Source organism: Vulpes vulpes, chromosome 15 (assembly GCF_048418805.1).
Source record: "Vulpes vulpes isolate BD-2025 chromosome 15, VulVul3, whole genome shotgun sequence".
Lineage (NCBI taxonomy): Eukaryota > Metazoa > Chordata > Mammalia > Carnivora > Canidae > Vulpes > Vulpes vulpes.
Genome location: NC_132794.1, coordinates 102,440,206 through 102,454,594, shown reverse-complemented (window position 1 = coordinate 102,454,594; position 14,389 = coordinate 102,440,206). Strand labels below are relative to the sequence as shown.

The 14,389-nt window shown below is 43.2% G+C and overlaps 2 protein-coding genes across 3 annotated transcripts in view; one reads left to right on the top strand and one right to left on the bottom strand.

The window, feature by feature from the left end:
- The window catches only part of TDRD1 (tudor domain containing 1), a 53,207-nt gene extending 49,325 nt beyond the window's left edge, over positions 1-3,882 (bottom strand). Inside the window, exon 1 of one of the 2 annotated variants that reach the window (XM_072740090.1) lies at positions 3,759-3,882. The gene's annotated coding sequence lies outside the window, so the exon portion shown is untranslated. Of the gene's footprint in view, positions 1-3,217; positions 3,428-3,758 lie in introns of those variants that run through there. The other variant, XM_072740089.1, reaches the window with a different exon arrangement.
- Positions 3,883-10,064: 6,182 nt separating this feature from the next.
- Positions 10,065-14,389, top strand: part of CCDC186 (coiled-coil domain containing 186) — a 49,514-nt gene continuing 45,189 nt past the window's right edge. The window contains exon 1 of the mRNA XM_025993869.2: positions 10,065-10,333. The gene's annotated coding sequence lies outside the window, so the exon portion shown is untranslated. The remainder of the gene's footprint in view (positions 10,334-14,389) is intronic.

The following is a 14,389-nucleotide window of genomic DNA, read 5'->3' as shown; positions in this document are numbered from 1 at the left end:
TCACATAGACATCCTTCTCCTAACTGAACACTGGACTGCAGATGTGAGCCAACAGCCAATCAGAATAATCATTATACTACCCCTTACTTTGAACACTATTTCCCCTTATGCACCAGCTTCTGGAATAGCAGCCAGGACTACTGTGAGTATACATAAAACTTGCAGTTAACCTAACATCTTTTGGAATTTTTTTTAAGATTTTATTTATTCATTCATGAGAGATACAGAGAGAGAGAGGCAGAGACACAGGCAGAGGGAGAAGCAGGCTCCATGCAGGGAACCTGACATGGGACTCAATCCCGGGTCTCCAGGATCACACCCCTCTTTTGGAATTTTAAAATGTGTTTATCACATAAAAATTGCCTTTTTTTTCTTTTTACAGTCCTCTGAATTCTAAAATGTATTTCAACATTAAACACCTGTAAGAAATTGAAATGATCCCTGCTTGGCTTTATCCTATGTCAGCCACTGGGCATATCTGAATCTGGAACGGACAGACACTATTCCATAATGCTGTGCTTTCCCACCTTGGGCTGCTTCCTTCTGGTATACAGGTATAGGGGTGTTACAGACATTGCTGCAAGAGTCATGATACCTCATAGGCTAATCCTACTCAGTTTTAAAACAGTTCCCTCATATACAATCTACTATTTTTTTACATGCTACTGGTGATGAATACTTATCCCCAAATCCACAATGATTAGTTATTTAACATAAGAGGTTAATTAGGAGGGTCCCCAAATTTCTTCATGTTAAAGGAATCACTGATGTAATAAAAGACCAGTGGAATGGAAGTAACTATCATAGTTCTACAGGCAAAAATAAGGTCTTGACTTTTGTTCTGTGCTTCATGATTTGACACCAACAAAACATGAAGCTAAGGGGCAAACCCTGTCTTTTACTCCCTTGGAATCCTGTTCCCCCTCCTCCATCTGGTCAAAAGCATCCAGGATACACCTGCAACCAGTGACTGTAAGCCTTCTTCTTTCCCAGAAGACTAGAAGCTAAAGTTAATTTTTACCATGGTGAGTTAATTCTTTTACCACCAAAAGTACTTGCAGCAGACACTCAGCTATGATTTTTTTCTTCTCTAATGTTTTTTGTTTTTCTGGTAACCACACGCATTCAGTGAGAATGGCTACTCAAAGGAAACATTCAGTTCATTGAGGTTTTTATTTTTTTATTTAAATTCAATTAACATATAGTGTATTATTAGTTTCAGAGGTAGAGTTCAGTGATTCATCAGTTGCATATAACACCCAGCTCTCATATCACGTGCCCTCCTTAACGCCCATCACCCAGTTACCTCATCCCCCTAACACCTAACCTGGCAATCCTCAGTTTGCTTCCTATGGTTCAGGGTCTCTTATGGTTTGTCTCCCTCTTTGATTTCACCTTGTTCTATTTTTTTTCGCCTCCCTTCACCTATACTCCTGTTTCTTAAATCCCACATGAGTGAAAGCATAATTATTTTTCTCTGATTCACTTATTTCACTAACATAATATCCTGTAGTTTGATCCAATGGCAGGATTTCTTTTTTTGATGGTTAATATTCACTGCATATATATATGTATATACATACACACGCACACCTCCCACATCTTCTTTATCCATTCAAATGTCAATGGACATCTAGGCTCTCTCCATAGTTTGCTATTGTGGACATTGCTGCTAACCGAAGAGGTAAAGGATCTGTACTCTGAAAACTATAAAACACTTATTAGAGAAATCGAGGAAGACCCGAAGAAATGGAAAAACGTTCCATGCTCATGGATTGGAAGAACAAATATCTACCTAGAGCAATCTACACATTCAATGCAATTCCTATCAAAATACCATTAACATTTTTCCCAGAGCTGAACAAATTATCCTAAAATTTTTATGGAACCAGAAAAGATCCCGAATAGCCAAAGGAATGTTGAAAAAGAAAACCAAAGCTGGATGCATCACAAACTATATTGCAGACTTCAAGGTACATTACAAAGCTGTAATCATCAACACAGTATGGTCCTGGCACAAAAACAGACACATAAACCAATGAAACAGAATGAGAACCCAGAAATGGACCCTCAACTCTATGGTCAACTCATCTTCGACAAAACAGGAAAGAATATCCAAAGGAAAAAAGATGGTCTCTTCAACAAACCGTGCTGGAAAAATTGGACAGCCACATGCAGGATGAAACTGCATACACAAAAATAGGCTCAAAATGCATGAAAGACAAATGTGAGATAGGAATCTTCAAAATCCTACAGAACACAGGCAGCAATCTCTGTGACCTGAGCCGCAGCAACTTACTAGATACGTCTCCAAAGGCGAGGGAAACAGGCAGAAATGAACTAAGTCCAATAGTTCATTTATCTTTCAAGATAAAAAGCTTTTTGCACAGCAAAAGAAATAATCGACAAAAACAAGAATGGGAAAAGATATTTGCAAATGCTTTATCAGATATGGGGCTGGTATCCAAAATCTATAAAGAACTTATCAAACCCCACACCTAAGGAAGCATTCAGTTTTAAAGCTATGGAGCTCAAAGGTTCAGCAAGACGTGAGCTTTAAAATGGGTCATACCCAAATGTAAGCAGAGTCTCATCTTCCTCATTCAGCTATGTTATCTGAGGCAAAAAAAAAAAAAACAAAAAACACTTCATCTTTCTCGGTTTGAGTTTCTGTAAAATGCGGCCCAATCTTAGTAACTTCCTCATAACACTTAACTGTGATGATTAAATTCAAGAATGTATGTAAACTACTTAGCACAGCAGCTGGTGCTTACTAAGTTCTTAAGAGGCAGCTAGCATTTCAAACTTTACTTTTATGCCATTCCCACAAAGAATTCCCTCCACTCATGCGTAACTACTTTGGCACACTGAAATAACGAGGATTAAAGTATTCCTGAAAAATAGTAGTAAAAAAATAAAATATTCCTATTTCCTTTACTATTTCGTCCACGTAAGTAAGGGAGACCTGAGCAGGTGGAGGAACTTGCCAAACCCCACCAGAGCGAGCGCTCTTGCACAGCTGAGCTGAAAATCCAGGTCCTTTCCCATGCAGTACCTGGAGGACTCAACAAGGGAACTAGAAGCATCCTCTCCTACTCCAGAGGCCAAACAGGGCCAGCATATTTATAGCAGGAGCCCAAGTAAAAAAAAAAATCCGACTGGCACACAGCAGCAGACACGCTACAAACACTTGCAAAATGAACCAGAGCCGGCTTACCGTATCTAGCTAAAGCCGTGGTGCGTCTGCCTTTCCTACAGAAGGTAGGAAGTTAAGGACACTGTTAAGTGTTAGTGTTGTTTGCACTGCAGCTCTGGGTTAAAACGCAAGCACTGACCGAATCCACAAGCTAGTTTCTTTCAGGCACAAGAGAGCAAAGAGCTCCTCTGCTGGGATGCCAGCGGACGTCCACACTTTGCAAAGTCATGCCTGGAAGTACAAAGTAGTTTCCAAACCTGCGACAGCCCCCCCCCCCCCCCCCAGGCCCAGGGGGCTCAGTTCTTTTTCCTTTCGCCCCTCCCCCACCACAACCTCCAACCCTAGGCCTGCCCTTCCCAGCCCCGGCTCCAAGGGCTCCTCCACCCTTCCATCCTGTCTCCCACGTCCAGGCCCCCGGTGCCCGCTCAACGCCCGACCTCAACGCCCGACCCCAACGTCCGGCGCCCAACGTCCAGCCCCCAACGACCGAAGCCCCGCAGCCCTCACGCAGCCCCTTCCACTCCCCGCGCCCCACGCGCCCCACGCGCCCAGGAACCCTGACCTGGTAAGAGGCAGGAGGGCCGCTGCCCCCGAGCCGCCTCTGCAGCCCGGCCGTGGTGGCGCCCGCCCCGGGCCCTGCAGCCTCGCCGGCCGGAGGCGCTCCCCGCGCTCACCTCGCCTCCAATGGCCAGCCCCGCGCCAGCGCTGCGCCTGCGCAGTCCGCGCCCACGTGCGCCCTGCGAGGCCCTCGCGCGCCCTCCGCGCGCTGCGGCCTCCGCGCTGTGCCCCAGGGCTGCGCGCTCCCGAGTTCCTCCGCCCAGAGAACCGAGCGCGGAGCAATCCGGGCTGCTCCCAGGTAGGTGGCCCTGCGGCTCCCGGGGGCGAGTTTTGAGCGCAAGGACGCAGACTCTCTGCAATGGTCACTTGGGTTGCATTAGCCACTTAACATCTTACGAGGGTTTCCAAATAACCTACCTCCGCCCGCAAACTAGGCACAGGTGATGGCTTTCCCCCTGACTACGGCACCTGGTTCTATGTTGATGCTGCTCAAATATTTGTAAAACCTTTTCTTTCTTTCTTTTTTTTTTAATTTTTTTTTTATTTTACTATTTATGATAGTCACAGAGAGACAGAGAGAGAGGCAGAGACACAGGCAGAGGGAGAAGCAGGCTCCATACACCGGGAGCCCGACGTGGAATTCGATCCCGGGTCTCCAGGATCGCGCCCTGGGCCAAAGGCAGGCGCCAAACCGCTGCGCCACCCAGGGATCCCTCTTTCTTTCTTTCTTTCTTTCTTTCTTTTCTTTCTTTCTTTCTTTCTTTTTTTCTTTCCTTTCTTTCCTTTCTTTCTTTCCTTTCTTTCCTTTCTTTCTTTTCTTTCTTTCTTTCTTTTTTTCTTTTCTTTCTTCCTTCCTTCCTTCCTTCCTTTTCTTCCTTCCTTCCTTCCTTCCTTCCTTTTCTTTTTTCTTCCTTCCTTCCTTCCCTTTCTTTCCTTTCTCCTTTCTCTCTTTTCTTTCTTTTTTCTTTCTCCCTTCCCTTCCCTTCTTTCCTTTCCTTTCCTTTCCTTTCCTTTCCTTTCCTTTCCTTTCCTCACTAGGAACCTTTCAAAGCCAAGAGAAAAACTTCTCACCTAATTTCAACATTGTCAATTCACCAGCATCACTCTTGCTCGCATCTATACTTCAAAACACGTTGTTCCCGTTGTTCGGAAGCAATCTCTGGCCTGCATCTTTTTTTCTTTGTAATAGATTTTTTTTTTTTTTAAGAACAGTGTTAGATTCAGAGAATAAATTAAGAGGGCGCAGTTTCCCCACATTAACCACACCCAGTTCCTCTATTATTCGTATTTCATTAGTAGGATACATTAACTAGACGAAGGAACCAATATTGATACATTATTACTAAAGTCCAGAGTTTATGTAGATTTCCGGAGGCTTTACCTATTGTTCTCCTGAGCCAGAATTCCATTCAGGATGCCACATTATTACATTTAGTTGTCATGTCTCCTTAGGCTTTTCTTGGCTATGGCAGTTTTTCAGACTTTCCCTGTTTTGATGATCTTGATAGATTCCAGAAATACTTGTCAGGTATTTTGTAAGATGCTCCACTGTTGGAGTTTGAGGTTTTTCTCATGGTAAGACTGGAGGTAAGGGTTTTTGGAAGGAAGGCTATAGAGGTAAAGTGCCATCTGTATAGCACCGTATCAAGTACATGATTCATGACAGTTGATGTTTTCCACCTGTAGGGAGCAAGATGGTATCCCTCGTGTCAAGTAGTGACATAATCAGAAAAGCAGCTATGACCAGATATCACCAAAACTAGTATAGACTGGGAGTACTAAGGAAGTACTGTATAGACTGGAAGTACTCTTACGCCCATAAGGCCTGGAAGAACTAGGAGCTGATAATCACTAGAACCAAAAGAGGCCTGCAGGGATCCCTGGGTGGCGCAGCGGTTTGGCGCCTGCCTTTGGCCCAGGGCACGATCCTGGAGACCCAGGATCGAATCCCACGTCAGGCTCCCGGTGCATGGGGCCTGCTTCTCCCTCTCCCTCTGCCTATGTCTCTGCCTCTCTCTCTCTCTCTCTCTGTGTGACTATCATAAATAAATTTAAAAAATTTTAAAAAATATTTAAAAAAAAACAAAAGAGGCCTGCAAAGCTCAAGACTGATTAAACTGTAAAAAGGAAAAAACATTAATAAATACATAAATAAATAAACTGTAAAAAGGGAGGATTTCTGCAGCAAACTGCCAGACTCTCTGAGTGCTGACCCTTCCTCATCTGACCACATCAAAAGGCAACTGCTGCTGAAGACTGCCTGATTGATCTCCCAACATAATAAAGCTCCACTTTTTAAACATTAAGCAGTAAGTGCCTAGAGCTGGCCCACACCTGACCAAGTCCTCATCTTAACTGTGCTCACAGACTGACTTGCTTTGTTTCATTAACTTCTTACCCTTATTGTATCTTGTTTGTTGCATAACTTTGTATTGTACTTTGTGTAATGTATATGAAGCCAAGTTAAATACATAGTGAAATGTCATTGAGTTTAGAATCCTGAACCTGCTTGCTATTGTACTAACCGTATTTTATGATTGAATAAAGCTGACATTGTGGAAAGACACAACTTTTACACACACCTTTTTTTTTTTTTTAATTTTTTTTTTACACACACCTTTAAAACATGCTCAAGACACCACCACCTGACTGGTGTTCTTCAGTTTCTAAAGTTAGTTGCGTTTTCCCTCCATTTGCCTATTATATACTTTGGTAGGAAGTCATTAAACACAGTTTACACCTAAGAAAGAAGTTATGCTCCCCCTCTTTGAGGGCCGGATATTGGAATTATTTCAAATTTGTTTGCATGGGAGATTTGTCTCTTCTCCGTTATATATATGACCATATATACTGTAAATATATTAGTATGAACTGGTGTTTATTTTATGCTTTGGGTTGTAATCCAACACTACCTTATTTCCTTGCTCAAATTTTTCCAACTTTGGCCATTGGGAGCTCTTTTAGTTGGCTCTTGTTATCTTTTGACATATTCCCATCAATGTGGGGTTATTTTTATTTATTTGGGTTTTTTTAAATCACTTTTACTTTTTGGGACATTGTATCTTTATACATATGTATCTTTCAAAGATCATAACTTTAAAAAACATCATCAAAACCTATTCCACCTTTAACAATTTCTTAATATCATTAATATTTAAAATTTCCAGAGTCTCAGATGATTTTTAATAATTGGTATGCTCAAGTCAGGCTCCAAGCAAGATCCTATTTTGTATTCAGTGATGTATTTTAAAAAGAGATTTACTTTTAATCCCTTTCTTACAATTTATATGTTGAAGTAATGGCAGTTTTTCTTAAATTTTGAGCATGTCCCCTGTGGCAAGAATATTTCACAGGTGGTATTGTGTTCCTCTAGTGCATCACATCAGAAGATACTTAATATCTCATTGTTTCTCTTTGGGGAACTATTAAAATTCATCTAACAGGTTCCAGTGTTGTCAGCCCCATCAATCCATTATAAAGTTTTCCACTGGCTTTTTGTCTAATGATTCTAGACAATCTGATGATCCATTGTTTTTAATCAAAATTATGCATTTATTCAGGGCAAATCTTAATTTTCTTTGTCTTCTCCAGAACAAAGAACTGCAAGAATGCCTAGAAGACTTGAAGTAATGCTGATTTACCGTCACCTTTATTGAAACTTGATTCCTTGAGCCAGAGAAAGGTCCTTATTGTAGTTGATAGTACAAGTGGATCTTCTCATGTACTGTTTCCAGGCATCACTCCCAGACTCCGGACCACCGCCAGTGTGCTTTTCTCCTCCAAATGCACCTCCAATCTCAGCCCCACTCGTTGGGATATTGACATTTACAATGCTACAGCCGGATCCTTTCGATCCTAGAGCCATTATTTCAAAGGGGTTGCAAATTCCTGGTAGTCTATTTTCTGCATTTATTATCTGGAATTCTTTAAATAACCTTTCCACATTGACTTTCTGAGTGAGATTCAGTTTGTAACAGTGATTCTTTTACTTTTCAGACTGCGATGATTCTTTTTTTAACTTTTTATTTATTATTTATGATAGAGAGAGAGGCAGAGACATAGGCAGAGGGAGAAGCAGGCTCCATGCACGGGGAGCCCAACGTGGGATTCGATCCGGGGTCTCCAGGATCGCGCCGTGGGCCAAAGGCAGGCGCTAAAGCACTGCACCACCTATAGATCCCGACTGTGATGATTCTTTGGCATCCTCCCAAGGGGACCAATGATGTTTTGAAAAATCAATACACATTAATTTTTTTTTAAAGATTTTATTTATTTATTCCTGAGAGACAAAGAGAGAGAGAGAGAGAGAGAGAGGCAGAGACACAGGCAGAGGGAGAAGCAGGCTCCATGTAGGGAGCCTGATGTGGGACTTGATTCCAGGACTCCAGGATCACGCCCTGGGCCGAAGGCTGGCGCCAAACCGCTGAGCCACCCAGGGAATCCCAATACACGTTAATTTTTGACATAGTAGAGGAGTCTCAATTGCTATTATTTTTTTAATGCTATATTGTCTTTTGGCCCGTGGGCACACTTTTGAATTGGCTCCTGAGTCTTTGACACAACTATTATTTTTCTTCTTTGCTTTCTGATACAACCAACATGTCTTAGATTTTCTTGCACCTTTCCTGTCCCAGACTAAGAATATGCCCTTGATTTTACAAGGGGAGTCCAAGTGACTTTTTGTGGGAAAATATACTTAGAAATGATGGAGAAAAGGGTGTGCATTATGTTGAATGGTATTCCAGGCCTTTTCAGTGGACAGACTTCTAATTTTAAAAAAAGTATGGGACGCCTGAGTGGCTCAGCATTTGAGCACCTGCCTTGGGCCCAGGGTATGATCCCGGATACCTAGGTTTGAGTCCCACATGGGGCTCCCTGCATGGAGCCTGCTTCTCCCTCTGCCTGTGTCTCTGCCTCTCTCTCTCTCTCATGAATAAATAAATAAAATCTTTAAAAAGAAAAAAAAGGACCATGAGTTCATACTGATATATCTAAATTCAAATTTAGGATTTCAGAATTTTCACTTGTTTGATTTTGTATTTATATTTCCTTTATCTAACACTGAAAATCTTGGTTCCCAGAACCATAATTACTTATATGCTTATACTAATATATATATTTCAAAAATAACAATAAGGATGTTATTACTGAAACTCTGAGCTGAGAAAAAGGCTTACTTTTTCCCGCCTTGGAATAATATATCTCACAGGGAATGTTTGGTCAAATTTAAAGTCAAATCATTTCTTCACCGTCAAAAACAGTTTTAACTGCAAAGTGTGTTTTACTGCAGTATTTTCATTTAAGGAGGGAGGCGCGATTTCCTGTTGAAAAGGAAAGAGGAACAAAGTTACACAATGTTGAACTTTTCTAGTGATTTTTTTTTCTCCCAGCAGTTGGTATCAAAGAAGCTTCACATAACAGGAACAAGCTTTGCTTTACAAACTCTCACGTTGACAACTTGACAGAATTACTATTTTCACTCATGAGTTGTGAGTAGGAAGCCCTAAACCAGAGAACATCACCACTGGACAGCGCAGATTTGCAAAACCCTCACAGAATGAAACTGTTCCCCTTACTTATATGGACCTGATTAGGCAACAGTATGCAATACACTTTTTGTTGGTAATTACTGAGCAGCTCCTGCATGTCAGTCCCCATTCTTTTTTTTTTTTTTTTTTTTTATATTTTATTTATTTAATCATGAGAGACACACTTAGAGGGAGAGAGGCAGAGGCACAGGCAGAGGCAGAAGCAGGCTCCGTGCAGGGATCCCGATGCGGGACTCGACCCCGGGTCTCCAGGATCACACCCAGCCAGGCGAGGACGCTTCCTGCGCTCAAGGCTCTCACAGTCTGGTGCCAGAGACGAATGCACGAATAGTTTATTATTGGACAATGGCAGTGGGCGCCAGGCTGTAGACAGGAACGCGGTGTTACGGAAACCCTCAGAAGCTGTCCCAGGGATGCACTGTCAGGCGACCAGGTAAACTGCTCCTGCTGATGCCGCCTAGGTCAGGTGCAAGGTTTGCGCATCGGAGCAAGGAAGTCACAATTTCGAATTCTTTTATTGCTTTATGCCCCTGACTAATACGAGAGGGGTCAAGGGTGAGGTGGGCTTCTATCCAATGAGAGCGTCCTGGCTTGGGGCGGGACAGACAGGACAGGACTAGCAGGATCGCCCGCGAGCCGACTCAGCCCGGGCGTGGATGCCCAGCGCGTCTGAGCGCCGGGATGGGGACTCCGGGGGCAGGAGGCGGTGCCGCCCTGGCCCCGCCCACCGAAGGTGCGTTGCGTCACACCGCCCGCGACTCGCCGATTGGCTCCTCCAGGGAGCCCCGCCCCCTCAGCTGTAGCGGGGCCGGCTTCGGCGTCGCCGCCATCTTTGTTGATGTGTCAGCTCCGCGGGGGTTTGGGGACGCGGAGACGGAGGGAGCGCGGTGTCGGCCCTGCCCCTGGTCGCTGTTCCCGGCGCCCGGTTCCCCGCCTCCTGTCTACCGGAGCCCACAATGGAGAGATTAGGCGTTCAGCCGGAGCTTCAGCGGCCTCGTTAGGGGCGCGGCCCGGGGCTCGGAGAAGTGGGGTGAGTGCTTGTCGGCCGCCCGGCGCCGGAGTCGCGGGGTCTGGGCGGAGGGATGCTCACCGCCCCCGCGGCTCGGCGGGTCCCGGCTCGGCTCGGCGCCCGGCCGGCCTGCCCCGGGGCTGGGAGGCCGGCGAGCGCTGGGGGGCGCAGTTAGGAGTCCCTCCTCCCTCGGGGCCGCGGCCGGGAGCGGGGAGCGGGGAGCGGGGCTCGGAGGGCCGCCGCACGGGGGCCAATGGCCTGGCCCCTCCCGGCGCGAGCGGCGGCCGAGCCCCACCTGCTCGGCCAGATTTCGTGTACTGCATCTCCCGTCTCTCTCTCTCTCTCTCTCCCCGCCAGGTTGACTGTGGGTCTGTGTTTTAACTGTTGGGGCGACTCTTTACAAACACTTCTTCCGTCTCTGTGATCTTAAGTAACTTAAAGACGGTTCTTTGGGATTTTTTGGGGGGGGGGGAGTCTCCCGAGAAATGAGTGTTCTTGGTTGTTATGTTGCCTTTACTTCCAAGGACATCGAGGGATCCGACGCGCCCTGGCCGGTAAGGACATTTCAGATTCGTGCCTATCAAACTCCGAGCGAGGAGGGGAATGGGAAAGCCTGGTCTGGCACGTCCCTACCCACCACCCCCCCACCCCCACCCCCGCAAGCCCGGGTAGAGCGCAGGTGCCACGAGCGCTTAGCTGTTAGCAATTGAACAACTGCAGCTAACGTTGACTTAGGTCTTGGTTCTTGTCTCGAGTAAAGAAGCCTGGATTTGGATTCGGAGCGCCTGGATTAGAATCTGCCCCCCACACCCCACCCCCTTGACCTGCTCGTTTTGTTACCTTACGGGGGTTAGTCTAATAAAGATAGTGGTGCACAGTGCCAGGCGCTTGGCAGTTTCCTCCGTGTGTGTGTGATGTGCCTTGATGCTAGAGCGTTTTTTACTTGTTACCGAATGATGGGCTGGAAGTTTTTTTTGTAAGAAAAGCGTGCCGTAAATCCGTGGAACAGTATTTAAAAAGATGTGCTGGTAATCAAAAAATTAAAAAAAATAAAATAAAAAAGAATGTGTTGGTACGCTAATCGTGGGTGTAGCTTTCCCGACTACAGACTACAACTTTCTATTTGCGCAGTTGATCTCGTGGGAAAGATTAAGGTTCAAGAGACGTTCACAATAAAACTGAACAATCTCCGTGTGAATAAGGCCGGTTTAGTCTCTGTACAACTACTTTTCAACTTTTATTCATCATTACAAAAATAGAAAAGTGATGATTGGCCTCGTTTTTTTTTTTTCTTTTCTTTTTCAGTCTTTCATTTTAAGTTCAGTGAAGGTGTTGAGTAATTCGCAAATCTTACAAAGAACTAAAATTCCTTTTTACATTGCAGCAGGCAAACATGTATAAACACTGAAGAATCTACCTGGAAATTTCGTTTTTCCTGGAAATGCATGGATAGTGTTTATGTCAATGTTGTTATTCTTGAAACATTGTCAAGTTCAGAATACCAGCATATAAACGTGGAGATTTCTTTAAACAGTGAAAGTTCGAGAGAGTGTCATTGGTGTGTTCCAGTCTTACTGCTAACACAGTATATAGCACAGTAACTACTTTGTAAACTTTTAGTTCTTTCATCCATAAATGCAAGAGTTTTCCTTTAGTGCTATTCAGTGAGAGCCTAACTGATGGCAGTCGCTTTGTATATTAAGTTTAAAAACATGTTTACAGCTACATGTAAGTTAAAACATGTTTAAAAATCAAGTGAAGGTAAAACAGCACAGAATACTTTTTTTTTTTTTTTTACTTAAATTCAGTTTGCCAACATACAGTATAACGCTCAGCACTCATCACATGCCCTCCTTAATGCCCGTCACCCAGTTACCATATCTCTCCACCCACCTGCCCTTCTGCAACCCTTTGTTTCCCAGAGTTAGGAGTCTTTCATGGATTGTCTTTCTAATTTTTACCCGCTCAGTTTCCCTCCCTTCCATTATGGTCCCTTTCAGCATTTCTCATATTTCATATATGAGTGAAACCATATGATAATTGTCTTTCTCTGATTGACTTATTTCACTCCGCATTATACCCTCTAGTTCCATCCATGTTGATGCAAACGAAGAGATAATAGGTTGAAGCAGCCTCATATAGAAATTTAGAAAAATCATCTTTGCCTTTGAAGAATGGTAATCTGTAGAAGTTTTCCACTAACAATTTTTTTTTAATTATTTATTCATGAGAGACACAGAGAGAGAGAGGCAGAGAGACATAGGCAGAGGGAGATGCAGGCTCCATGCAGGAAGTCCTGATCCCGGGACTCTGGGATCACGTGCTGAGCCAAAGACAGAAGCTCAACTGCTGAGCCACCCACTGTCCTTCCACTAATAATTTCAGGTTAAAGTGAGAATCCTTGACCTCAAATTCTGTTTGTTTTTTTCTTTCAGTAAAATTTAGGTTTTTCTTTTATCCCTTATTTCCTGCTTTAAATAATAAAACTGAGGGGCACTTGGGCGGCTATGTGGGTTAAAGCATCTGACTTATGCTCAGGTCATGATCTCAGGGTCTTGAGATTGAGCCAGCATCTGACTCCCTACTCAGCAGCAAGAGGAGTCTGCTGCTCCCTCTGCCCCTTCCCTCGCTCGTGCACATGCGTGCACCCACTCTCATCTCTCTCTCTCTAAAATAAAATCTTAAAAAAGTTAAGCTGATTCTTGAATTTCTCATAAACGTTCACTGGGTTTGGGATATTGCAAATGTTAATATTTAGTGTTCTAGTGCAACACTGGGAGTTATAGATCATTTACATTTACAAATAACCCTCTAATCTTATTTTTTTAAGACTTCTTGAACTTTATTTCTTAGCTACTGAGATTTAAAAAATCTATTAGGCTAAGAATTAAACAGAAGGAAAGATAGCGGCATTAGGGGCAATAGACACAAAGTCAAAATTAAACCCAGCAAAGGAAAGTGTTGATTGGATTGTGAGTGTATTTGTCATTAAGACACATGAACTGATAGGCTGGTATAGGGATGATTATGGAGTAATTACTTAATGAATAATTTTTTTGGTAAACTTTATCATGCCTTATTAACTGAACGCAGGCCAAAGGTGGTTTCAAAATTTAAACATTAACCAGAACCTCTTAATAGAAGTCAGATTTACAACTTACCTTTAATTTTTTATTAGTCTTCCTTTTTGAAAAGGGAACTATAGGTCATTTTTTTTCCTTTTATTTTCAGATTTGGGAAAAAATTAGCCAAAAATACTTTTTATATTTTCTGAGACTTGTTAAAGTTTGTATAGTGATCTCTCTGTAGATAGCTTAAAAATATCTTTATTAACAGCTTTTTGCTTTTAAACTTATTGGATGGGTCTAAGTAAGTAAAATGATAATATGATACATGGTTTGATACTGTGATAGATGGTGTGGCTCCTTTTTTTCCTGGAATTCTGATGAGCCATAATTGCTCTTTTTCCTGTTATTCTGTTACGGGATTTGGTACTATTTTCAGGGACTCCTGCATCTAATGCCCTGAGTCTGTCTGGGGTTTTGTTGTTTTTTGTTTTTTAAAGACTTAATATTTAAGAGAACAAGATAGAGCACAAACAGGAGAGGAAGATAGAATCTCAAGCAGACTCCTCACTGAGTGTGGAGCCTGACTTGGGGCTTGGTCTCAGGGCTCTGAAATCACAACCTGAGCTGAAACCACAAGTCAGACCTTCAACCAACTGCACCACCCAGGTGCCCCGAGTCTGTCTTTTTAATATCTTTTTTTCGGTAATGTAGTGCACATAACCACAAAATCTACTCTGAGTCTTTCGTGCAAAGCTAAACAATCCCCCACAGGGATAATTGACCTTGGCTTCATACTCTTTAAACTAGTAGAATAAAGGCAACTTTTAAAATTTAGTGATGTTTCATGTAAAGGAAGCTCAAGGTATTAAGGTTAAATTTTACCTACGAACTTAATTAGAATGTGAGTACTGTACAAAATATTTCTCCCTTTTGATAGAATTTAACCTAGAGTTCTTTGAAATAGGTTATTTAGGGGCAACTGGATGGGTCAGTGATTGAGCATCTGCTT